At 44.5% G+C, this 26,289-nt stretch overlaps 1 protein-coding gene and 1 long non-coding RNA gene across 5 annotated transcripts in view; one reads left to right on the forward strand and one right to left on the reverse strand.

The window, feature by feature from the left end:
* Window positions 1-8,856, reverse strand: part of LOC109283339 (uncharacterized) — a 46,741-nt gene extending 37,885 nt beyond the window's left edge. Inside the window, exon 1 of the long non-coding RNA XR_009459916.1 lies at window positions 8,060-8,856. This is a non-coding gene — a long non-coding RNA (uncharacterized LOC109283339). The remainder of the gene's footprint in view (window positions 1-8,059) is intronic.
* Window positions 1-26,289, forward strand: part of ARHGAP24 (Rho GTPase activating protein 24) — a 520,920-nt gene that overhangs the window by 365,309 nt on the left and 129,322 nt on the right. The gene's annotated exons all lie outside the window — the stretch shown is intronic.

Genomic DNA, 26,289 nt, shown 5'->3' on the forward strand with positions numbered 1-26,289 from the left:
GATCAATGTTCCTGGCTGGAGAGACCTCTGTCACGAGACATACAGGCATTGGTGAGGTGGATGAAGGAGACAGCTGGATCCCTTGCGGTCCAGTACAGTCCAAATTATGGTGGGCATGTGTGAACTAAGGGTGAAGGGGAGATGTGCACTGGCAGCCCCAAAACCCCCAATCACTGGACGCAGGTGCTAGTCAACAAAGTCAGGGAGGCCAAAGTGCAGAGGTGAGGGGATGTGGAAGAGGGGGATCCACTTTCCCGTACCAGCACCAGTGCCAGCACCATCATCAGCACCAGCACTGGTGCCTGCACCAGCCAGTCTCATTCATGCCATCCACTGCCAATGTGGGCCATGGGCATGCTTCAGTGCTGGGGTCCAAACACATCAGACCCCAGCCTTGGGCAGGTAGCTCTGAGGCTTCGGTGGCTACCTATCTCACTGAGGATTTGGACTCACTGGACTGCGACCCCTTGGTGTACTGGGCAAACCACAGCCACATGTGGCAGGATCTGGCCATGGTTGCCCGGCAACACCTGTCCTGTCCATTGACCAGTGTTCCAAGCGAGAGGGTGTTCAGCATTGCTGGGGATGTTGTGACACCCCACTGCACCTGCTAAGATCCTGCTTTGGTGGAGAAGCTGGTGTTCCTAAAGGTGAACCTCCTGCTGCTGGGGTTCCCCAGCCGATGGTTATCTGCAGATGGACTGAGTGCCACCCTCCTCGCTCCGTCTGCACCAATTTCCTTTTTTGAGGTTTTTAAAAGCCAAATAATGCCCTGCTATCAGCTGGAGGGGGCACTAACTGCATCACCAGCCAGAAGGGGAAGAACATGTCCCTGCTGAGCTCATTCCCCCGCCAGGACAAACTTGGAGGTATGGGATTGGGACTATGGGGAAGGAGGAGGCCTCAGGTCCTGGGCATGACCACTAAAACTGAACCTGCCAGGGTAGGGAGGCCTGGTGGGACTGCTAGTGGTACGGCAGCCTCGTAAATGCCAGGACCAGCGATCCCCTGGTGAAAGGCAGGTAGGAGGTGCCATAACCTCCAGCTACTGCCCACACACACAAAGTCCTGCCTGGGAAACGCCCAGACCTGTCACATCTTTGACAGGCCTGACGCTTGCTGGTTGCAGTGCAGTTGTGAGGCTCCCGGTGAGCTCAGTTTAGCTGCCCGGGATGCCAGCATTAGGGTTGAAAACCCCTTTGTCAGGATGAGGAAGTATCTGTAGTTGGTCCTGATTGGAAGGAATAGTAAAAGAGCCAGAGGCTGGCCTGGCTCACAATGCAGGCAAGAAAGCCAGTCAGTGAAAATGGAAATGGAGGCGTAAGGGGTGAGGGAGATAGTTGGCAGGTTTTGTGTTTTGAACTGTAGGAAGTTGGCTTCAGTTCTGGTGATGAGGTTAGGTGCTTGTTTGTACAAACCACTTTTCAGAGCTGGGCCTATGAACAGCACTTCATCAGCCTCCTAGGTAGTAGGTACAGAAACTCATGGACTCAACATACACAATGTAATTCTGGCACACTGCGACCTGCTGGACATCTGACACCCCAGGCACCTCTGCACTTTTACCTGCACTGCTACATCCCCCTTTCCCCCCTACCCCCTACCCGAGCCTTTCCCACTCCCCATGACACCTGCAGGTACTTCCTCAGCCTGACAAAGGGGTTTTCAACCCTAAAGCTTCAAAAGATACGTTTTTTTAAGTACTCCTTTTATTTTCATAATACACATATAGACATAAAAACACAAGATAAGCCATCACACACCATAAATAACATCATATGTCCAACACAACACAACACAACACAAGATCTTTACTTCCTGCTGTCAATTCCATTATAAAAAGAAAGGCTCTGTGACAGTTCTGTTTGGGTACCTTTGATGCTGCTGCTGATGCTACTGGTTTTGAGCCAGGTAAGTTATTTTACCTGTTGTCATGTAAAGTGGAGGACTGGCATGAGGCTGTAGGGGAGGAGGAGACCTCACTGGGGCACACTGCCATGTTGTGTTGAGGCCCCAGAGCCAGGAAGCATGCACCTTAACACACACACAGTGTCACCCACCCACAACACGAGTTTTGCCTGTCAGCAGCTTAAGGTGCAGGGCCTCAGATGACAGACTCCAACAGCACTACACACACAGCTGGCAGGCTACGTGGACTGGCAGGGCCCAGCACCCAGGCCTGCACTAGATTTCACCCCTATGTGCCCCAAGACAGATGCAGTCGACCAAGCAGGATGACAGACTCCCTCAGTGAGACGCACACAGCTGGCAGGGCCCAGCACCCAGGCCTGCACTACATTTCACCCCCTGTGCCCCAAGACAGATGCAGTCACCCAAGCACCCACCCACAATGAGTTTTGCCTGTCAGCAGCTTGGGGTGCAGTTCCCCCCAAGCCCTTGCACCAATCTTCTTGAAACTTGGAAGGCTTTTGGCCTGAGCAGGGGCCACCACTCCTGCAGTTTTCACCCCACTGTGCCTTAACACACACAGGGTCATTTGTGTCACGAATTTTGCCTGTCAGCAGCTTGGGGTGCAGTTCCCCCCCAAACCAATGCACTGATCTTCTTGAAACATGGCAGACTTTGTGGACTAACCAGGGGCTACCACCCCTGCAGTTTTCATCCCCCTGTATTGTAACACATAGATGTGACAGAAGTTTTGCTTTCAAGAATTTGGGGTGCAGTTTCCCCCAAACCCCTGCATGGATATTCTTGAAACTTAGCCTGCTTTGTGGCCTCACCAGGGGCTACCTTGCCTGCAGTTTTCAGTCCCCTGTGGTGTAACACATAGATGTGACAGGAGTTTTACTTTCAAGATTTTGGGGTGCAGTTTCCCCCAAACCCCTGCACCTATCTTCTTGAAGCTTGGCAGACTTCATGATCTCAGCAGGGGCTACCACCCCTGCAAGTTGAACCCAAACTGGAGATAAAACAACAAAGTTATAGATATTTCATTGATCCTCCATTATAGCCTATAGCCGGATCTCCAAAGTGGCTCCGAAGCTTCAGAGCTGCTTCGGCCACGTTGAGCGGCAAACCAGTCTGGAGTTCCGGATGGGATCACTGCCATACGAAGCAGTCAGATCCGAAGCTGTATCAGATCGCTGCCAACTCACACAGGCCTAGTGGCTACGCTCTATCCTGTTGGGGTATATGTGAAGCAGATGTTCCAGGTTTCACTCCCTCTGTAGTAGAGGGAGTAGATGAGTCTAAAATGATGAGTAACTAAAATGCACGGGCCTCAAATGAAAGCAGTTTCCTCTTCAGTCAGTTTTCCATATCAATGCAAAAATGATGATGAGTAATAATAAAAAGAAGATCAGTATATCACTCATTCAAATAGATGTGTTGTCCTTAGTTTGGTTGGATATAGTAACTTCCTTCTGTTTTCTGGTCTCCTGCCACCAAACAGAAAATCAAATATCACTGTTAAAAGTGTACTCATGGTTCTCAGAGCACTTTGCAAAAGTGGATGATGTTCATTATGCCTATTTTCACAAATGTGAAAATGAGGCATAAAAACATTACCTCATCCAGTGAATGAACAGCATAGCCAGAAATAACACACATGTGTCTTGTTTGCCAAGTCAGTGCTTAAACCAAGTCACCAAGCTTATACTGGCCTGAGCAATGTACTGGAGAATATACTAGGGGAGAACAATCTTTCTCTGACATAATAATATACCTTCCCTGTCTGTAGTTTCTAATGAGGGATCAGATATTGGAACAAATGTTTTTTGTGATTTAAACAAAACCATGGGAAATTAAAATCATTGCTTGCTGTAGGGAAAACAGATTGTCAGCAATGCAGAGAGCAGCAAGGCACTATCAGTGCTTTTATGCATTTGCTGCATGACAGATGAACAGATAAAACACTTATTTGTTCATTTATATCAAATATTGCTGCCAAAGTGACATGTGAAGGAAGTGTGAGAGTTATACCACTGATGTTGCCTGCTGAATATCTGTCATAAATACCATATGTTATTAGTTATGGTTGGCATTAAAGCACAGCACAGATCTAACAAATTTAACTCTCTTCCTATGAGTTTGATGCTGACATATTATAATAAAGAGTTCAAGATTGGTTTAAAAAACAGAACCCTTTTACAGAGTCACAAGTTAATTAAACCACGCAAGTGTAAAAAATAAGCCATCAAACTCTGTGCTAGTTTCAAACATGCAAAGGGCTTCCTTAGTCTTATGCTAATTTGGGGGGAAAATTATCTTAGTATTATTGACCTGTTGCATCCCCCAACAAATCCTGAACTTTAATTGTAGAACTCAGAGAAGAATTCCTTCAAAGTAGCTACAGTAAAAAAACAGTTGATTTCTCTCTAGATTCCTAAACACTGTGAAATTTGGACTGGCACCATTATTTCCAGCATGCAGTGACATATGCATGCCTTTTCAAACTAGGAAGGCAGGGAGGACTAAAATAAAACCCTCTTATAGTAAAGCAATTTTCCCACATTCCAGCTCAAAAGTGATCATGTATAAAATTTATTTTAGTCACTCCAATGGCCTGAAATAATTTGGAAACTTCACCATTAGCCTAATATTGTATTTCACTGTATCCAGGCTCTCTTGAAGTAGATTCCCATGTACCATCTTGCATTAATGCTATTATTGTTCTTAAGCCTAAAGGTTATTATTTTAAGCAAATACATTTAACATAAAATGACAGAAAACAGGAAACTGTACTACATCTGGTGATATTTTACTATAGGACAATTTGTAACTTTCAATAAAATATTTTCAGAAAGGAAATCCATAAGTTTGGGGTTTTTTTCCAGTCTCCTGGGGATTCTTTCAATCAGCAAGTATAAAATGAAAATCATGCTAGAGGTACCACAGGTTGTTATTCTTGGTGCTCCTGTAACACCTTACAAATTTCTGAACTCAATTCCCATTGTTATAAGTAGTTGTACATCCTGATTTTGTCCCTGTACAGCTTTTCACCATAAATTAGCACAGTATGTATGTGCCATTCTTAAAAACTAGTGCAGTGTGTATTGCATTCCGGTTACAGCAGCTGCAACTTCTGGCAAAACAATTCTGAACAAAGATTATGCTGCTACAGTAGTTTTAACATGGAAGAGGCATTGCTTTTTAATGTCTGTCATGCCTGAAGCAGCATGAAGCTGTTCCACACCATCCAGCAACCCAAAGTCAGCATGGGGAGTACAGGTCTGAGACCATTCCAGCTTAAAGTTGGGTGTCTACAGTTCTCTGGAAAAAGTCTAATTTCAGATTTGAAACACTTGGCTTATATAAGATTTTTCCCAAACAGTGATTTGAAATGGAGACTGAACAAATCAGGTCAGAAATCTCAGTTTTAACTGTCTGGATGTAAAGAGAGCATCATAGAGCTCTCCAAGTTTTATTTGCTTTTTTAATGTATATTACTTAGGAATGTAAAATTGTCATTCTCTGGATTTGGAATATGATATACAAAACTAATCTAAAGGGTCCCCCTGATACCTCTTCAGGCTTTTAGATTCCCTCCTGTGCCTCAAATTAAAAAATCTAATTTCAGCTGAATAAAGATCATGCTTTACACATGCTGCAAGTTTATCCAGCCCGTGGCAGGGCACTGTTTGTGCCTGCCACTTTAAGGGCCTGGTGCCTGATGGAGCTGCCCATATAAACAGGGCAGTTCTGCTGCTGGAGGCCAGGCAACAACATTACCTGGCTGGAGGGCTGCTGGTATCATCTAGAGGTAAGGGAGGAGCTGTAGGAGATGGTCAGGAGGCTCCTGGTCCTGGGTATGACCTAAAACTGCACCTGCCAGGAGTGGGTGGCCTGGTGGGGCTCTCAGTGGTGCAGGAGCCCCCAGGAAATGCCAGGCTGGTTACCACCCTGGTGAAAGGTGGGTTGGGGTGCCTTAACCCCTAGCCCCCACAACTGGGTGGGTTACCCCTTGTTTGGAGGGCCTGGAGGGTGGACCCCCGGAGAGAGAGAGAAAAGGCCATAGACTCATGTCTGTCTGGACTTCCCCTGACTGGTCCATGCTGGGGCCAGGATCAGAATGGTCAAAGGGCTGGGGGCCCACTGCGAGGAATGCCCAAGAGCTGCGGGCCTGGGGTTCTGGCTGGCCTGGAGGTGGGCCAGGGCTAGTGAGCCAAAGGTCCTGGGGGGACCAAACCTGAAGGGCAAGCAATTCAGGGAGCTATGCTGCCTAGTATGAAGGTGGATGAGAACACCTCAGGAGAAGAATCCAGGCGGGGTTCGATTAGGAGGATTCTGGGGCCCAGTGTGTGTGTGGGGTGGGGAGGGTGGGACAGTGACTATGATAACACCTAGATGCCATCTGCAAGGCTTGGGCTGCAGTGTAGGGGAGGAAAGGAGCCGCAGATAGTGCCCCCTGGCATCGGGGCAGGAAATGGGCAGCATCCTGCTTAATTACATCATTAACTAATTCATTCCAAGAAGGCATGGCGGGTGAGAACACGGGCAGTTAGCCCGGAAACAGGTGGGCGGGCTACAGTTAAATTGGCCCTGAGAAGGCCCCCTGTTACAAGCCACAAATAATCAAAATACAAATATAGAGGAGGATGATATAAAATAACTTAAATAACTGAAAAATATGACCCCCATGGCAGAGAAAAAAAGGTTACATATGGGGGGGAATGCTTAATTTTAAGTGTTGTACAGCTGGGACTATTGGAGAAAATCCTGGACAACTGACTCTTTCAATTCAGGTAAATTCTCTCCTATGGCTAGGCACAGAGGTTACACATAAACTGGTTAAAGTGATCAGAATCTGGTTTAAACCTGTAAGAGAACAGAACTTCAGTGCGCATACACTAGTTTCAAAATGGCTGAAACTGGTTTAAGATAAACCTGGTTGAATATAGTATCATACTTAAGTGCTTGAGGTCAAACCAGTTTATGAAACTTGTGTCCCAGACCCCTTCCTGGTTCAAGTTATATCAGTCCCCCAGCATCCCAGCATGCTTTGCAGCAGAGTTGTCCCTGCCCTTCTGCTACTGAGCCAGAACAATGAGGGCTAGCTCACTGGCCAGCTCACTGCCCCTCCCCCCAGGCAAACCTCGGCTGGCACCTGAGGCCAGGGAAGGGTTTCAAATTCACTTTCCCCCAAGTACAGAGCTGCCCTGCCCTGCTGGCTTACTTAGTGCTGGTTGTGACTGTGTACTACAAATCCCTGAGGCACCTGGAAGCAGGAAGAAGTGAAAAGCAACCCTGCAAAGTCCTGCTGTTGTGATTTTGGACTGCAAATCCCAGAGACCTTGGGGGAGCAGGAAGAGTAAGCGAACACGGAGCCCATGCTGTGCTTATAGTGCTTCAGTTTATAGTTTTTCAGAGAAAGAACTATTCTTTTTCAAGCTTTTATGAATTCAATGCCACTACCTTTCCCCCTCCACTCAGGCAGAGCATGGGGTGGGGTCTGGCCATGCCCCCTGTGTTCCAGACCTTACTTCAGATTCCCTCCCCTTCACAGCTACCATTTTTTGCTAGTGGGGAAATATCTTTAGGGCACATTCTTAGTCAAGATGGGTTTAGACTGGCTACAAGAAAAAATACAGATCATCCTACAATCAACAGTACTAGATAACCTGGAACCTATTCACATAACTGCAATCCCAAAGTAAATTAGATGTCAATAAACAAGTGTTTAAAACTGGCTTATAGGAAAACAAGTCACAGCAGAGGCTTCAAGGGACTAGTAATGGGGTATGGAATACGTTCTGATGGTTGAATGAATTACCTATATCAAACTGTGTTTTTACCAGTCTCGGTGAAATACTGATTTGTCATTACTATAATTTGTGGCACAGTTTGGCCACAAATGTTAACTGGGCTCAGAAGACATGCCAATGCCAGTATGAGTTACATTCAGCTTAATTTATGTGCCTAAAGGCATCTACATAGCTAGAGTTTGTGGCAGTTTGATTTTTTTATTTCTCTCTGCATGTGCACCTTGTCTCAGATGGCCGGAGCCGACTTGAGGTGATCTAGAAATTGCTCGGTTGTTGGGCGGGCTGGTGAATGGAGAGGCAGACAAAACGTATTGGTTGCAAAAAGCTTTACTTACGCCGCCAGTAGCCGCGACACAGGTGGTCCGGTTGCTTAAATAATCACACGAGTTGCTCCAGCTGGCAAGACTCAGGCCAGCGAATCCGTACACGAACCAGGCCGGCAGGGAAAAGGGTACTTCGAAGGATGGCACTCGGCGATGGGGAGAAAAATCGATAGTTGATTAGGCTATCGATTAGCTCAGCCACAAGTCGGGAATCTTCAAAGTCACTCTGCAGCGTTCTCAAAAGTTCTCCGACTTGGGCGGAAGTCGCACAGAATTTTATATGGCTAACAAGCCAATCGCTAACCACCACGTAGGAATAATTGAGAACTGGCCAATAGTGGGACACAAATTTGCATACAAATGGCGGGAACTCTCTTGCACCGGAGTTTTCTGTTGCAACAGAAAACTTTTGCTGTGCACAGAGACTCTCATGTGGTGGGAAAATTCCACCGTGCCAAGGCACTAAAATCATTGGGTTGTGACACACCTGATGGAAGCAAAATAGAGGAGGGGCACCTCCCACCTTTTGGACCAATATCTTAGTAGTTAAAGCACTTACTAAGCAAGGACAACCACCAGATTTTGTGTTTCTGCTCTCACTCACAGTAGGTTTCAATTTGCAGCTCCCACTTCCCAGGACAGTGGTCTAGCTATCAGCCCACAGGTTAGACCAGGGATGAGCAAAATGGTGGATCTGGCTGGCAGCCAGACTCCATTTCCCAGCAGCCCCTTCCTTCATGGTAGGAGCTGGTTTTCATAGAGACCCCAGCAGCAGCCACATTGTGATAGTGTGAGGCCGGGGTTTCCATGGAGGCCAGACCCAGCAGCACTGGCAGGGCACACAGCAGGGTGCGGAGCTGCTCTGGAGCTGGGCTGGGATTTTGAAGCAGTGACAGTGTAATCCAGAGCCAGGGCAGATCTGCAACCTGCATGCTCCAAGTAAGGATGTGCAGACAGCAGATTGCGGCTCTGCCCCAGCTTCTTGCAGCAATGACTGTATGGTCTAGAACTGAGGCAAAGCCATGATCCGCTGCCTGCACATCCCTGCCTGCAGCATGCAGGCTGCAGATCGTAGCTCTGCCCTGGCCCTGGCCCACATTTTCACTGCTGCAAGATCCTAGACTGGCTCTGAAGCAGCTCCCCACCCTGCCATGTGGCCTGCCAGTAGGAGGCATTTCGGGGAGTTACAGCCACCCCAAAATTCCCCATAGTCCTCCTTAGCCACCCTTCCCAGTGGCATCACTGCCTCTGCCCACCCCGCACAGGCGGTGGCAGCTGAGCCTGCCCTGCTTCTGCCTGCAGCACAGGCCCTACTTGGCTCCCCTACCAGAAAGAAGCTGGTGCTGGGGTCTCCAGCTTCTCAGCATGGAAACTGACCCCAGCTACATGGGCAGGGGATGCTGGGAAATGGAGTCCACTGCCAGCTGGATCCAGCCTGTGGACCAGATTTTGCCCACCCCTGGGTTAAACAGCAGTACCCTAACCCCTGCACTCAAGCCCTCCTCTTAAAGCTGACTCACCGCCACCTTGCATTTAGCAGTTACTGAATACAATAGATAGGAAGTGATAGGGAAGTTTCTGTCCAAATGGGAGCAAGGGCTTAAGTGACACCCCAGCTCCCACCTCACCTGCAATCCAGGGCAGTATCTGTCTTTCTTAGCTACATCCCCCTCTATCTTGTTTTCTTCATTCTGGGCATTCTTTTGGCTGTCCAAGTAGTTGTCCTCAATAGGAGGGTGGGGAACGGTCTGGCTAATGCTTAACCTGTTATCTGCTGATTAGAGTACATGTATAATGTGCCTAGGGTGACATATTAGAAAAGCCAGGTTTTGATGAATGCAGTGCTGCTTTTTCAGGTGGCAACATCTAGAAATGCATGAAATGGTCAACTGAATCGTGGAAGTCGACATGCCAGCATGCATCTTAAACCCCACCCACGTATAACTCACCATGTTGGGCTACTAAACAATGGCTGCAGTGATTCATTTTCTGACTCGACGACCATGACTTTGTTCTAAGTGTATGTTAAATGCTCATTGGAATTGGAAGTTCCAAGTCTGAGAACATTTGTGTTTTGTATTAAACACAATGAGATTTTGAATCATATTTGGGAATATTCAGAATTAAATCATTCTTTTTTTTGTGCTGACCCAGTTAATTTTATGTCCCAGGTCATGAAACCAAATTAAGTTTTATGGGCTTTAACCCTGGCATAAATTGCTACCAAAAGGATACAGTGAAATATATTGTTGGACTTTTACAGTAACTGATCCAATGAGGTTCTCTGTGTTTCTCCATGAAATGTTTTAAATAGAAAAACTCTCAGTTTGTTACAGAGTTACCTGCCTTATTTATTTTTTTCTCTCAGATCACTAGGAAATTCAGCCTTAGCTCAGCTGATATTTGAGCTATCTAAAAGGATTCTGAATAGGAATCCCAAGATTTTTCAAAGAGCCTGCAGAATGTGTGTTTGTGTGTGTGTGTCCCTTCTACAATGACACACACATGTAATGTTTTCTAGGATCATGGCTATAGCAGGGAAAGGAACTAGGAAAGACAAAATTAGGATGTGTTGGGGCATGTTACAGAAGAATGTGTGGAACACTTCAGGCATTAGAACACCGTGTTTTTTTAATCTTTCATTCATACAAAAATGTCTAAGCATTTCCTTCACATTCAGGCTTTACATGAACAGCATATTCTTCATAGCACTGAAGGAGCTTTGTAATATTCTGCGCAGAAGGGAAAGACTGACATGGCAAACAAACTGTTGAATTTTGCAAACTAGTAATGACAATCAGGAACCCTGCTGAAATGCTGGAGATGGCAATAGCTCAACTGAGTGATTTGAATCTCCTTCTAGGAAAAAACCCACTGAGGGATAAAGTGACAAATCTTTTTACTGTTATGCGTTATGAAGATTTAGTGGAAACTTTTCACAAGCTGAGAGCACAGGTGTTTGAATTCATATTATTTGCATTATGCATGGTCTGGTTAAAGAAAGTGTAGTGAACTGAAACAGTCTCTTCAAGTGCGTTTCCAAGACAACAAAATCTGTGTGATACTTGCAAAGAATCAGCCACTTGCATAAGAAACAAAATACTGCCTTTGAGTAAGTTACACCACAGGTGTTCGTTGCCATTTAAGAAAAAAAAACCTTAATATTTCAGAGTATTTCCATACCTATCTAGAAGTGATAATTACAGAGTAAATCTGAATACTCAGGTATGGTGCTGAATATATTAAGTATGTGTTAATAAAACATTTAATATATTCAGTATCATACCTGTGAATGTAAACAGACATGGCCATTTTCAGACCAACAGGGAACATTAGTCACATGACAAACAGGGGGGGAAAGGTAGATGATGTTGCACCTCTAAACTATATACCTACAGTGAACTCTGCCTGCCTGAGACACAGAAGGAAACTTCCTTCCCAGCTGATTTTGCACATTTTCAAAATATTGCCCCCCTGCTGTGTGGCAACACATTGCAAGTCAGTTTTCACTGAAGGAGAAATCAGTGTCACAGTGTTTGGATATTTTTTTAGCACAACTCATTTATTCCTACAATGTTCATTGGTCCATGAAAATAGGTGATCACAGGTGGGTTACAGTTGAGCCCTCTTCCAGTAATTTCAGCCCTCAAAACAAGTACGTGGTTCTCAGGAAGCAATTGTCTCAAATATTGATTCTAACCAGGCAAGTCAAACTGGTCAGAAGTTTGCTGTCTTTCTTTATCATGGATTTTCAAAAGAGAACTTGAAACACAACATGAATAACACATTTTTCCCCCAAAGACTGTACGTTACTTGTACTTTAAGAAAAAGAAGTTCTGACCCTGTGTAGAACAGGGCCATCTAGTCAGTCCTGTTATAATAGTGTTACCATTATATGCCAGATGCATATAGACCCCATCAGTGGGCCACATATAGAACACATAGAGCAGTGGGAGCATTTGTCTCCTAGATAAAAAACTCCTTATCTGGGAGAGAAACCTTTCATAGAGAAGGAGGGCTAGAAGGCATCTCCAGAGGTCATCTACAATATTCCCCTGCCTGAAGCAGGATCATCCCTATCCAAACCGCCCTTATACAATCCGTAATATAAACTCTTCATAAAACTACCATCAATACAAGACATAACACAACTACTGATGCAACAAAAGACATAACACCCTAACCTACCACAGGAAAAGTAGGGAAACCATGGCAGCCAAGCTCCTGATTCTATAAAACATTTCTAACATATGCTCAAGAAATTCCAGATGCGGGGCCATGCCACTCTGTTACAAAGGAAGGCAAGAGACTCCACAGCCTGTACCAGTCTGACTATGGGGTAAAATTCCTTCCTGACTTCAAATATGGCAATTGGTCTGACCCTGAGCAGAGGGGCAAGACCCTCTAGCCAGGAACTTCTGCCTTTAGTCCCAGCAAGAACATTGGCACACCCTGGTCAAAATCCTCAGCCTTGGCTGCAGCCAGCACACCATGCCTCTGAGTAAGGGTTAAAAACACCCTGACACATGTAACAGAAAAGGAGGGCAAGGGACAACCAGCAAAGCACAGAAGCATGGGAAATACTCATAGTACAATATAGGCCTATATCATCCCTGACCAGCGGCTGATCAACCTCTTCTTGAACACTTCTGGTGGTGGAGAATCCACAACTCCCCTATGTAGTCTATTCCACTGCCTCACTGTTCTAATAGTGCAGAAGTTTTTCCTGATATTCAGCCTAAACCTACTTTGCTGCAACTTATGTCAACAACAAAAACAGAACAGAGGTTAGGTCCCACAAATCATCTTGTGCTGCATGGATGAAGTCAGAATCTTAGGAAACTGAATACCTTGAGGCAGGGGTGGGCAAAATGCCAGATCCAAATGTGCCCATCTGCACTGGCAGGGCACCTGGCAAGGCAGGGCAAGGGGCTGCTGCAGTGCCACTGGGAGCTTGCGGCAGGGGCAGCTTGGTCAGAGCCAGTGCAGACCCACAATCTGCAGCCTGCACACTCTGGACAGAGGTGTGCAGGCAGATCACAGCTATGCCCCGGCTCAGGACTACGCTGTCACTGCTGCAAAGATCTGGGGCAGAGCCATGATCTGCAGCCTGCATGCTCCAGGTAGCACCTGCAGGCTGTAGATCGTGGCTCTGCCCTGGCCCCAGACAAAGCAGCCCCTGCAGCAAGATCCTAACAGCTTCGGAGCAGCCTCCTGCCCTGCCCTGCTGTGTGCCCTGCCAGCATGGCTGGGGCCGGTTTCCATGGCAACCCCAGCCTTGCACTATCATAGCATAGCTGTGGCTGGGGTCTCCATGGAGAGTGGCCCCAGCCATGTGGGCAGGGGCTGCTGGGAAATGGAGTCCACTGCCATCCGGATCCATCCCGCGGGCCAGACTTTGCCTTCCCCTGCCTTAAGGTGTCTTTTCACCTCCCACTCTGAAATGATATATTTAAAGGAACTTCTACCAAATGATTACAGGTCTAATTCATAAAGATTCAGATTCTAATTGCTGTATTTGTTGAATCTGACAGCTCTTCATATTTTGTCTATAGCACCATTCGATCTGTACCTCCCTGAGTTTGCCAGCTTTGTCATTGCATATGTGACAGAAAGACCCAATTCGCAGTATTGGGTGCACTCCCCTTGTATAGTGAAAACATTCTCCTTGTACAGTGTTTGTAAATTTTGCAGGGATCTTTATGATACAGAGTGTTTTCCTCTCTACTGTTCAGCCTGCTTTTATGAACCTGACTGGCTGACACTGTACGAAAATCATTCCAGAAAATACAAACACAGTAATGCGCTTCCTTTCAAGTCATCACCTCCCTAGGGAGAGCTAATTCACAGAATCTGGACAAGTATGCTGACACCAGGCAGGAGAGAGAGAAAAAAAATAAATGTCCACCATGCTAAATGTAATCAATATAGTATCATTGGGGTTTGTTTCTTGAATCATTTTCTGTCACAATGAAGCAACAGGTGATATTATTTGATAAAAATCAAGGCAAAGCATTTCAAGGACAAACATGGCATTGCAATTGAAAATAAAAAGTCTGTACTGTCACACACAAGTTGATCAGTGGACAGTTTGGGCCAGATTCTCAGGTGGGGTGTCCCTGAAGATCCAGGAATCACCCATGTGCAAGGGCAAGGATTATTCAAAAATGGTATAGCTGCTTCTGTCTCACCACCATCCTGCTCCCGGTGTTCGGGAATAAGGCTGGAGAAAAGGCCAGGTGCTTATGCTTTGCTGATCCCTAACTATGGGTTTATTTCCTGGGAACCATTCATAAGGATGTATGTTACAGCCTCTACCTTCTTGTAGGTTGTTACCATTGCTGCCCTATGGTTATATTCTCTTCCTGAAAGAGAGCCCAATGCATGCCTTTAAGCCAGCTTTATTGAGAGTTGAGAAAATTGTTATCATGAGAGCTGACAAGTAAAATTTCATTGCCACAGAGTCAAAGGGTGTCTTTTAACTCAGCATATTATCATGAGCATAGTCTGAAAAATAGCTGGGGTCCAAACAGCGAAGTAGTGATTCAGCTCCAAATTCCACTGAAGCTTTGTGAGGGATGAAGATGAGAGGAGAGTCAGATATTGTGTTTTGATTCAGGGCTATCTTTAATGAAAAAGCTTCACTTCGATGGTTACCATGTTTCTGGCTTTGTGATTTCATCTGCCTTTATGCTCTGTGGTCCAAGTTGCTGCAATTGCCATCTCCCCCACACACAAAGAAATGAATTGAAGAGGATGGTTTTTTTCACTCTGTTATTAAAATAAGTTAGTAATTTTTAGCAATGTGCATACAAGGTGTTTTCCATGTATGCTCTGTGTGAACTAGCTAGTGATTCACCGGTTCTCCATGCCTTGTTCTTGTAATGATAATGATGGCACTTATTAGAGCCCCTCTCCAAATGCTACAAATGGATTTCTATTCTTGTCTGTCAGAAGTCATCCTGTCCCCCTGTTTAGACACTATTGAATGTTTAAACTGCACTGGTGGTAATTACTTGGAAGGGACATCTCCAAATAAAACTCACTGTGCTTCACAGAAGTGCCATTTCAATGTCCTAAGCATGACTTTACCATTTGTATTATTTGTGATCCAATTTCTTTACATGGTGTTAGAGCAGCATGCTATCCAAAGTACCATTTTTTTTATGAAGAGATGATAAAGTTTAAGAGTGTTAAATGTGGCTTCCTGACTAATTTCCACTTTTGGAAAGTGAGGTAAAGTAATATTTTATATTGGAACAACTTGTGTCAGTGAGAGAGATGCCAAATGAACTTTCAGGCATCAAATACCTTAATCAACCAGCTAGAGTCTAAGCTAAGTACAAGTTAGAATACTTCATTTAATTTAACCTAATTTTATAAATGAATTTGACAACCTGAAAGGGAAATATGCAATTTTCACCCACCGGTAAATGTTCTATCTTGTACTTAGCTTAGACTGTAAATGCTTTCCTAGACCTGATGAGGCGCATTTGATATTTTGCAAGTTTGTCTGATATCTCTCCCAATGATACAAGGTGATACAGTAAAAGATTGTGTCTCATTTCACAAATCTTGCTTCTCCCAAATCTGTGGATCATCATAACTACAGCAACACCATTACACTTCTGAAAAGGACATTTTGCTGACCTACCTTGCCTTTCTTGCTGCTGTGAGAGATGGGTACTGTTCTTCACTTCTTAAACTACGTACAATGCTTTGTGTTGTTGCTATACACTGTCATAGAGTAATTACATCTTATCCCAGAAGTACTTGCACGTGGATAGTGGGGAGAGTGATATTCATATATTCCCATCATTCTAGAATCCTTTTGGTATCTTTAATGAGGAAAGATAATACACAATTATAACAAATACATCCTTTTCCTCCAAACTCTTCCTTTTCAGTTAGAATGGACTAAACTTGGAAACCTTCTGAGTTTAACCCCTCTCAAATTCCTGGGCCCCTTAATTGTATAAGATCCTTCCCCATATTAATACATTGCAAAGACAGGCATGTTGAGGTTCATGGTGAGATACTAATAAAATATACTGCATATATAAAATGTATAGTAAAGAATGTATGTTTGCTTGTTTAATTTCTGCTGAAGCTATTGCTCTGTGCTTTGATAACTTATTCAAACATAAACTAAAAGTTTGGCTTAGGCAGAAAAAGATAAGCATAATACAAGATTGTCACTTAAATAATACAATTAGCAAATGGGCCATACTCTGCACCAGGTAGCTAACATAGACCTTTTTTGGCACTTTCAGTAGAAGCCCCTCAAAAACACCAGCAGCTTTAATCCAAGGATCTCAAGATTTGTTGCAAGTTTTAACTAATTCTATCAGTCTAAAACTTGTGTTAAATATCGTCTAACTCCTCATGTTGTTATTGCAGATTTGGAGAAGCCAGTACTGAAATTCTATTTTTTATATCTAGGTATATTTTTAATCATTGATTAAATTACTTTAAAAAGCTTCAGCAGTGCAGAAAAGTCACAAGTGACCTCAAAACAGAGAAAAGAGGGCATTTTAAGAGAGACAAGTGACCTCAAAAGCTGTGAAAAGAGGTGTTATATTCGCACTGGCATTCATAGACACAATGACAGTGAGACAGAAGAAAGAACTTCAAAGCTTGCCTTTTAAGCACTTTAATCTCCTCATTGTTGAACATTTTGTTATTAGGGGACCAGTGGGTGTGATTTTTTTTATCCTGCAATCAGTTTCTGTCTAGTCCAGCCATGTAAAAATTGCTAAAGGCAGAGTTTGGGAGCTTGTGACAGGGGTCCAACCCTGAGCCTATCTAACGTAGGCCTGACCCTCTGTGTCTGGGCTACCCACCCAACTTTCTCTACTACCACGCCTTGATGGAACAATAATTATGATGGTACTCAAGTGGGAGGCTGCCCATTTACTACCCCCAAGGCTAGGGGTCGCTATCCACTGCTCCAAACCTACACTACACAGTGGCCCATGCCTCGCAGATAGTATATAAATGTTGACCTGCACCGTAGGGTGCTGGGTCTGCTCACTCCTTGTCACCGTGCCCCCTGGCACTGTGCCCCCTGGTGCTGGGGCTTTGCACAATAGTGTGCCCCAATGAGGCCTCCTCCTCCCCCAATAGCCTCGTCCCAGTCCACCAGATAAAACAATAACATAAATATGACCCCCTGGGCTATAACATAATCCAATTCCTATAAGCCACACTCTGGCTCCTTAAAAACCCCAAACTGCTCCTCGAGTATTGAGTACCTCCCAGCTCTAGGTACCTTGCAGACTCCTGGAGCCTCATTAGCCATAGCAACAATCTGGCCAGCAGCCACAGTTTTCCTGGTTAGTTCTGCCATGCAGGAGCTCTTTTCTCGTGGTCACTTGCCAGAGACCTCTTCCTTCTGGATTCGGCCCTGGGGTTTATATGTGCCCAGAGGCCTATCCCCTTCCTGTCAGCTGACTGGCCTGGGTGGTTGGGCTATTAACCCCTACCCTCTTGGTGCTTGGTGTTCCCAAAAACTCGGGTTTTAGAGGGGAGCCCTGCCTCCTAGTAACAGGGCTAGGGTTCCCTGTTACAGAGCTATTATGTATAGTCACTGGTCTCTCATCTCATACTGAGCAAATCAGAGATGAGCTTGACAGAAAGCAGTACAGAGCTCTGTGGCACTTTTCCTCTGTATGGCATAGAAGAAAAATCAATGATAATTTTACTTTTCATTTTCTCTCATAGGAAGTTAATCATTCCACAGTGTGATATTTCCATATCACAGCTCCTTTCTGTGAGGCACCAGCATATCACTGCCCCCTCACAATCATGCCCCCCCGAGGTGTCCTCTTTTTTGAAACTGTGATATGATAACCCTACATGTGTGTATTCCATGATCTGTGTCAAAAGTCAGCAGCATTTGAAAAACTTTCATTTTCCCTCCCGATTATTCTATATATATAGTTGGCTAATTTTACTGTGGTCCCTCTGTATCTATAATGAGAGATTATATGACTAATCGGGAGGGAAAATGAAAGTTTTTCAAATGCTGCTGACTTTTGACACAGATCATGGAATACACACATGTAGGGTTATCATTTCACAGTTTCAAAAAAGAGGACACCTGGGGGGGGCATGATTGTGAGGGGGCAGTGATATGCTGGTGCCCAGCCCCTGCCCATGCTTTTGCTACTCACTCCTGACCCACAGACCCTTGGCCCTGCTGGTTACCCCTCACTCCCAATCTGCAGCTGCCTCATCCTTGCTGGTGCCCCTGACTCCCAATCCGCAGCCTCCTGGTGCTGCCAGTGCCCCACACTCCCAACCCACAGTCCTCTTTCCCCCTGGTGCTCCTTATTCCCAAGCCACAGCCCCCCCCAACCCTGCCAGTGCCCCTCACTCCTGACCCGCAGCCCTCTGCCATCCTTAATGGACTGGCCGATGGCAACTTCTTAAGGGATAGCCAGCACGGATTTCCTTCTACGACCAGGTGACCTATCACCTGGACAAGGGAGAAGAGATTGATGTCATATATCTTGACTTCAAAAAAGGCTTTGACCTGGTTTCCCATAATCATCTCTTAGAGAAACTGGCCAATTGTCACCTTGGGTCCTCCACGATCCACTGGCTGGAAAACTGGCTCCGGGGTCGGACCCAGAGGGTAGTAATTGATGGAAGTCACTCATCGTGGTGTCCTGTGACCAGTGGTGTCCCCCAAGGCTCTGTCCTTGGACCCATACTGTTCAACATCTTCATGAATGATGTGGACACTGGAGTCAGAAGCGGACTGGCCAAGTTCGCAGATGACACCAAACTTTGGGGAAAAGCATCCACACCAGAAGACAGGCGGGTGATCCAGGCTGACCTGGACAGGCTCAGCAAGTGGGCGGACGAGAATCTCATGGTGTTCAACGCCGATAAATGCAAGGTTCTCCACCTTGGGAAAAAAACCCCGCAGCATCCTTATAGGCTCGGCAGTGCTATGTTGGCCAACACTATGGAAGAAAGAGACTTGGGGGTCATCATTGACCACAAGATGAACATGAGCCTGCAGTGCAAAGCTGCGGCTAGTAAAGCGACCAAAACTCTGGCTTGCATCCATAGATGCTTCTCAAGCAAATCCCGGGACGTCATTCTCCCCTTGTACTCGGCCTTAGTGAGGCCACAGCTGGAGTACTGCATCCAGTTTTGGGCTCCACAATTCAAAAAGGATGTGGAGAAACTTGAGAGAGTCCAGAGAAGAGCCACGTGCATGATCAGAGGTCAGGGAAGCAGACCCTACGATGACAGGCTGAGAGCCCTGGGGCTCTTTAGCCTGGAAAAGCGCAGGCTCAGGGGTGATCTGATGGCCACCTACAAGTTTATCAGGGGTGACCACCAGTATCTGGGGGAACGTTTGTTCACCAGAGCGCCCCAAGGGATGACGACTAGTTCGAATGGTCATAAACTACTACAGGACCGTTTCAGGCTGGACATAAGGAAGAATTTATTTACTGTCCGAGCCCCCAAGGTCTGGAACAGCCTGCCACCAGAGGTGATTCAAGCGCCCACATTGAACACCTTCAAGAGCAAACTGGATGCTCATCTTGCTGGGATCCTATGAACCTGGCTGACTTCCTGCCCTTTGGGCAGGGGGCTGGACTCGATGATCTTCCGAGGTCCCTTCCAGCCCTAATGTCTATGAAATCTATGAAATTTATGATGCTCCCAGCCCTGCAATGTCTCCCAGCTGTCCCACCCCTGTGAGAAAGGGCACTGGCCCCAGTGCCCCCGGCCTAGGCGTGCAGCCCCCCACTGCTCTTGAAAGGCCACCCGCCATCCCCTTCCCCCACTGGGGGGTCAGGCACCTCCTCCCTACCCTGCTGCAGCCCCATCACCTGGACAGCTTCCCCCAGAACCAACAGGCACCCTCTCCCCTCCACACACATGCACACAAGAATGTATGCATGCACAGCCCCCACAGACAGTCTCCAAGCCCTGGTCCTCTAACCCCTGCTCTCCATAGACTTACCTGCATCCAGGTGCTGGGGCTGCTTCCACCACCCTGCAAGGCTGCACGCCAGTCACGTGTGTGTGCACATGCACATGCCCCCCCACCGCACCTCCAATTGGCCTCCCCAACTCCTCCCAGTCCCAAGCAGCTCCTTGCTAGGCAAGCTGGAAAGTGCTGGGGAAAACTTCAGTGGTAAGCAAACCACAATCCCAGACATTTGTTCATAGTTTAAAAAACTTCCCAGGTTTTGTAACTCTCGAGTTATAAAACTGCGTCTGATCAGAGGACCCAAAAAGGGGATAGGTGTCATTGAATGAGCTTTAGTTCAAAGTGCCCCACTGCCATTTTTTGGCATGGGGGTGCTAATACATGTGATGCTGGAGTCTGCTGGAGTGCATTTATTTCTGTGCTTCAGCAGACTCAATTAATCAAGTCTGCTCCAATATGCTGGATTTCCAGTACATCAGAGCCAGCTCCATGCATGTTTATAGGAGCCCTCGTTGATTGACCTGTACTAGGACTATGGCAAAGATGTGGATCTTTTTGGCTAGGAACAGACATTGAAAAAGCCTAAGGTGGAATGAATCTAGGTTATGTGGTTTTCTATAAGTGGTGTAGTTTTGATCAGTAGCAAATAGAGCACACATTTGCCATTTGTTGGGGTGGGGAAGGCGGGGGACCAATCTTAAAGCAGGCTCTGCCATTTTTAAACCAGTCTCTAAGTGTGCCAAAATTCTGTTCTGTTATGGGTAAAGACTGGTTTCTGATCACTTATACCAGTAAAAGCGTGATGTCTGTACTAGCTTTTATGACTACTTTTACAGTAAAAAAGCCTGAGGCTGAATTGATTCAATCTTTGCAGGTTAGTCTAAGCTGAGTAGATTGAATTGATAAGCAAATGAACACACATTCACTTTTGATTCCAAAAATGCAGCCACATGCCTGCAGTAGCCCAGGCCAGAAGTCAGGAGACTCTAGGGCACACCTCCCTGCCCAGCTGGGGCAGACAACTTGAGCCAAGACTAGCCTGCCCACCCTCCAGGGTGGAGGGGTGGGATGCAAAGCATCCTGGGATGCTGGAGGACTGTGAGTTAACTTGAATCTGGAGGGGATCTCAGACAGAAATTCAATAAACTGATTTAACTTAAATTGGTTAAGGTTGATACTACATCCATCCAGGTTTATCTTAAATCAGTTTTGGCCATTTTGAAAGCAGTTTATGTGCACTGAACTTCTGTTTTGTTGGAACTGGTCTCCAATCATTTATACTGGTGTATGTGTAATTTCTGTCCCTAGTCCTAGTGGTGAGTATATAGTAGAAGCTCCACTGAGTCTTTGGCTTCACTGGTATGACTGTTATCCATCTTCTAGAAGCAGAACACAAACTCAGTTCACACAGACCACCAAACACCCACCAGATGGTGACAGCTTTCATTCACAGCCCAGTCAGTGTATAGATCCTGTGACTAGGTGTTGGAAAGCTGTGTTAATTGTCCCAGTTTCCCCCAGATTTGAACTTCTCTCTATTTTAGAGCATATTTAATTTATTTAGCAGTATGATTCTTTTAAACACTGCAGAATAAATTAAGCTGGTAGTTCAATTTTGTCTGTGTTCATTAACCATATCATTGCACATTCATATTTATTATACTACCAAGCCCTATGCACTGAATCAGTTTTAAGATGTACATTTGGAGGTACCTTAATCATTGCATATGCTGTAATCACTGTGCAGCACCTTTTCCCATTAATATGTAGGAAAGCTGAGAGACTTATATATATATAAAAGAGTAATTTAGAGCCCTGAAATGCATCTTTTGCACAGCAGCTCTACCACTGCTGAGTTTTTTCTTGAATATAGTGACAGAAAAAGCTGGAAGCTTATTGTGATTTTAATGAATTAAAGACCTCACTCTACTTTCTCTTTTTGGCAGAGTCTGATTGGAAGCAGAATAGTGGATATAGCATTTATCAAAGCTTGAGCCCAAATGTTCAGTTTGAGAATTATATAATGTAATGAGATCCTAGCGGAAAAGTAATCAGTGTAATTGAAGCATATTTGACAGTTTGACTGGTCTCAAGAGCCTCAGTACTCAGTAATGGAAGTATTTGCTTGTTTTTTTATTGTTATTATCTAGTGAGAGGTGAATCAACTCAAAACCCAATTCTTGGAGAAGTTTGGATCCTGTTTCTATGTGTGTACTTAGTTTGAATCACAAGTTTGGGCAAGATAGATACCATTTGATGATAAATACTAGATGGAAGAGTCCATGGAGTCCATATGAGATAAGAACTTGGCCCTCCAGTTTGAAAATTTTATCTGAGTTATTCTTTGTGGCCAAGGAAAATGCTCTGATTAATTGTAATTATTTGGTTTGAGAAATTTCTAACTCTAAACTATGAAACATGCCAAAGCTGGGGGGTTTTAAAAGTCTTTGATTTTATGACACTCATAAGTTATTTCATTTGTACAACTGTTGTGAATAAATAAAACCCAGTTATTGCTCTAGTCCCATCAGAAATCTCAAACATCACAGCAAATTCAGGAACTCTGTCTGTTAAGAGTGAAGACTCCTAAAGCCAAGTTGGTTTTAGTAGCTATTGCACAGTAGAGTTTACTGTATTTAGACAAATCATAGTAAGTCGCATCTGATCACTGCAGTTTCCTGTCAGCTTCAATCCCCTGAATATTACTTTTTAAATATCTTTGGATTTACACATCTGTATAACTCTAGTCATAATGCACGACAACACAATTATAAGGTCACATGGCATGTGACCTGTAAAATCCCCATGGCAGTGGTAATAGGAATAGTATTCATACTGCTGAAGTCTTCAAATGGTTGCATGCTAGATCTTCAGGTGTGTATTTTCAAATGCATTTCATTTGTAAGAATTTTCAAGACAAACAAGGAAATGACTGCAGGTTGTTGATAGATAGATGTACTGTCTTAAGTACATGAATACCTAGAGCATATCTTATATGATTAATTTACTGTTGCATCTTAAAATAGTTTTAGCTTGAGAGTTATAAAAGGATAACTCTGCCCTACAGTAAGTCAATATCGCAGTAAACAGAAAAACACTTTATAAGTGATGACTGAAGTTCAAGCAGACACAAATGGCTTGCATAGTTCTTTTCATCCAGGAAGAACCCAAAGGACTTGATAAATTGCCTTATCAATTCCTGCATCACCCACCCCTACCATGCAGCTAGGAACACTACAATGTATTTTTTATCAATGCTGGAGAGGCAGTGTGGTTCATGGGATAGATCACTGAACTGGGATATACTAGTAGAATTCATGGATTCTGTTTCTGAGTCTGCTGCTGCTGTACTAAGTGACTGTAAAGCAAGTAACTTCATCAGTCTGTCTCCTCCCATGCTTCCTCTGCGTTGCCTATTTAGAATGTCAGCTTACTAAAATAGGAAGCATCTCAGTTATTGTACTTACACTTGTACAGGTTTTAGAACAATGGGATTAACACTGTAATTCAAATATTAATGAGGGCAATTCAGAATGAGTTCTAGATCTGGAGAATCCAATTGCCCGTATTGAGATTTAGGCTCACTTCTACCAATATTTCATATTTGATTACATGCAGTCTTCATGGGGTTGCATGTGAATATCTGCGAGGAAAACAGGTTTTGTCTTTGACCCTTGTGTGGTTATTTTCACTCTTACCAAGGTGCTATGAGCTATTGAATAACTATCCATGTAGTCAGAAGCTTGTTTTACATCTCACCCAAAATATGACAAAAAATATTACTAATGTGCCTTCAGGGATAAGCCATCAAAACCCCAGCACTGCTCTGTACATGGGTATCACTGGAGGTGAGCAAGGCAGGGACTTGCTATAGCAAGTATCTGTGCAGTACACTTGCATGAATTGGGAGGTGCAGCCATACAAATTGGGCATGATTTGGAATGTGAAAATTTGGACTTTAGTGAAGAAAGAAGAGAGGTTCCATTGACTGTCAACGTCAATGTAGAAAAATGGCACTATGTAACATAATTTATGATCATGTGCCATCCTTAATACAAAGCTTCCTGTTATTCTCACACAGGGTCTAGAGGGTAGTTGTAGTCTATGTCCCCTCTGTTCTGAACGTTTTCTTTACATGTAGTATAATACTACAGAAATTCTGTTTTTTCCACCATTATTTCTCCAGGTTCTTAGGGGCAATTTGGAGAAGTAACAAGATGCTGTAGGCTGTAATACACTCAGTATGCTAACAACATAACTGTCCCTATGGCTGGATCAAAGGAGTTTGACCCAATGTATATATGAGCTTGAGGGCAGCTTCTTGTGGCTCAGTTCACACTAAATGGAAACAGAACTGATGGGTTGGAAAAAGCCGATTGAGCTAAAACTAAATTTTTAGTGTGCCCCTTGCTGAAGGAGTGTGTTTCCCATCCTTTTGTCCAGGGAATAGACTGAGGGGCTGTTGATGCCAGTTGTGCATTTAGTATGCTAGAGCCTTGGTGCTCAGGTAGCAAGGTATGGCTGTTTTATTTCTTTTTATCTGCATAAGACCAGAAAAGGTCAGTACTTTCTTACTGTAGTGCAGAGCTTCACACATGTATTTAGCCCTTTGTCACCTCAGGTTTTGATTACTGTAATATACATTTGTATGGAGCTGCATCTTAAGAGCACTCAAATTTAAGCTAGTGCAGAAGGCCATGACCCAATTATTAAGTGGAATTTCACATGGGTAACACAACCTCGGTACTCTGGGTTCTGCAGTGGCAGCCTAAATGTTTCTGGTTGGAACTGAGTGTTGGCGTCTAACTATAGTTTTATAACTTTATGGTTTGAGCATCTGACATTGGGCTTCTGTGGCTTTCAGCTGTATTGGATGTTAATAAAAGCTCTCAAACTTGAGCCCTTGTGTTATGATAAGGGGCTTTTCTGTAGGGCATTTTCTACTTCAGAATGCCCTTCCCCCGGTACAGTATAGTCTGCATGTATAGAGATGTTCATGATATGTTGTAAGGCCCATTTCTTTAGCCAGACATCAGAGGGGAAAGGCAGAGTTTGAGGAATGAAGAAGTTTCACATGCTATAAGCCTAATTTGATATGCTGATGCATGTTTATATTAGTAACATTTAATTTTAATGTTTATTGTGAACTTAGATTGTCAAACTGCCCAGAACTTGGGATGGCCTCCTATGTACAATGTTATAAATCACTTAACAATATTTTCTTGTTTCTCTTTGGGGCAGGAACCACCAGTCGTCTCCTGGGCTTGTTGAAAGGTCTTAAGTAGAATACCCTAAACTCCTTGCCCCTCAGTCTGTTCCCTAGACAAAAGGAATTGGAAGCAAAAGGGAACCATTAGGTGTAAAGTTATCAGTTTAAAATGATTAAATAGATCAAACAAAGTTATGAGCTTAAGAACCAAAGCACAAAATGGAGATATGCAAATTTTCACTAGTGTTTTGGTTGTTGCCTATATCTAGAAATGTGGGCATTCGTGTGTCTGAATCTGTGCCAGCATCTATCTGTGCACCTCCTGTTCGTTATTCAGGACTTTGCTTTCAGGGGATCATGCTCAATCTCCGGTTGTTTTAAGATTCTGGCAGCTCAACAGAGAGAGTGCTCATTTTGTGCTTTTCCCAGGCCGCGTATCCTCTATCACTTGTTCCTGAGAGCCGGCACTCACAAGTCCATTTGCCTGTCCTCTGGGTTCAGTTCTGACTCAGAGCCTAAATAAAGCCTTTTTTTTCAGAATTTCACCATAGATGGGAGCCTTTGCATTTCACTTCAGCTTTTCAGGAGGTAGGAGACAGGTGTAAGCAAACCCACATAAACTTAAAGACAGGCTTTAAACAGAGTTTATAAACTCACCATTGCTTTTACTCAAAGGATAATACATAAGAAATTGCAAATCATTTGAAAAAGAACAGATTTCCTTCCTTTGAAAATCCTGATTCATCCATTTGTGTTGAGGAAGTCAAGCAGGTCTGTAGGTTGGTTGTCTTCTCTGAATTTGATTAGTTCTGTAGCTATACTAGAAAATCTTTCCCTTGCTACAAAAGCCAGCCTAACTATTCCCCACCCTGTTTGAAGCTTCCTATGTATCTCCTCAAATCATCTTTTGATACCTTCAAAATCTTCCTTTGTAACTTGTCGCTGTGTTGTTGCTGGCAACTTTCCATTCTCTCCATTTCCTGTCACCTTATGGTCTCAAGGTGATTTGTCTTGAGGAGGCAGCCATTACGCTCTAGAACAGATACAGGCATAACACTCTCTATCCATATCAGA

The sequence above is a fragment of the Alligator mississippiensis genome, chromosome 2, assembly GCF_030867095.1.
Source record: "Alligator mississippiensis isolate rAllMis1 chromosome 2, rAllMis1, whole genome shotgun sequence".
NCBI lineage: Eukaryota > Metazoa > Chordata > Crocodylia > Alligatoridae > Alligator > Alligator mississippiensis.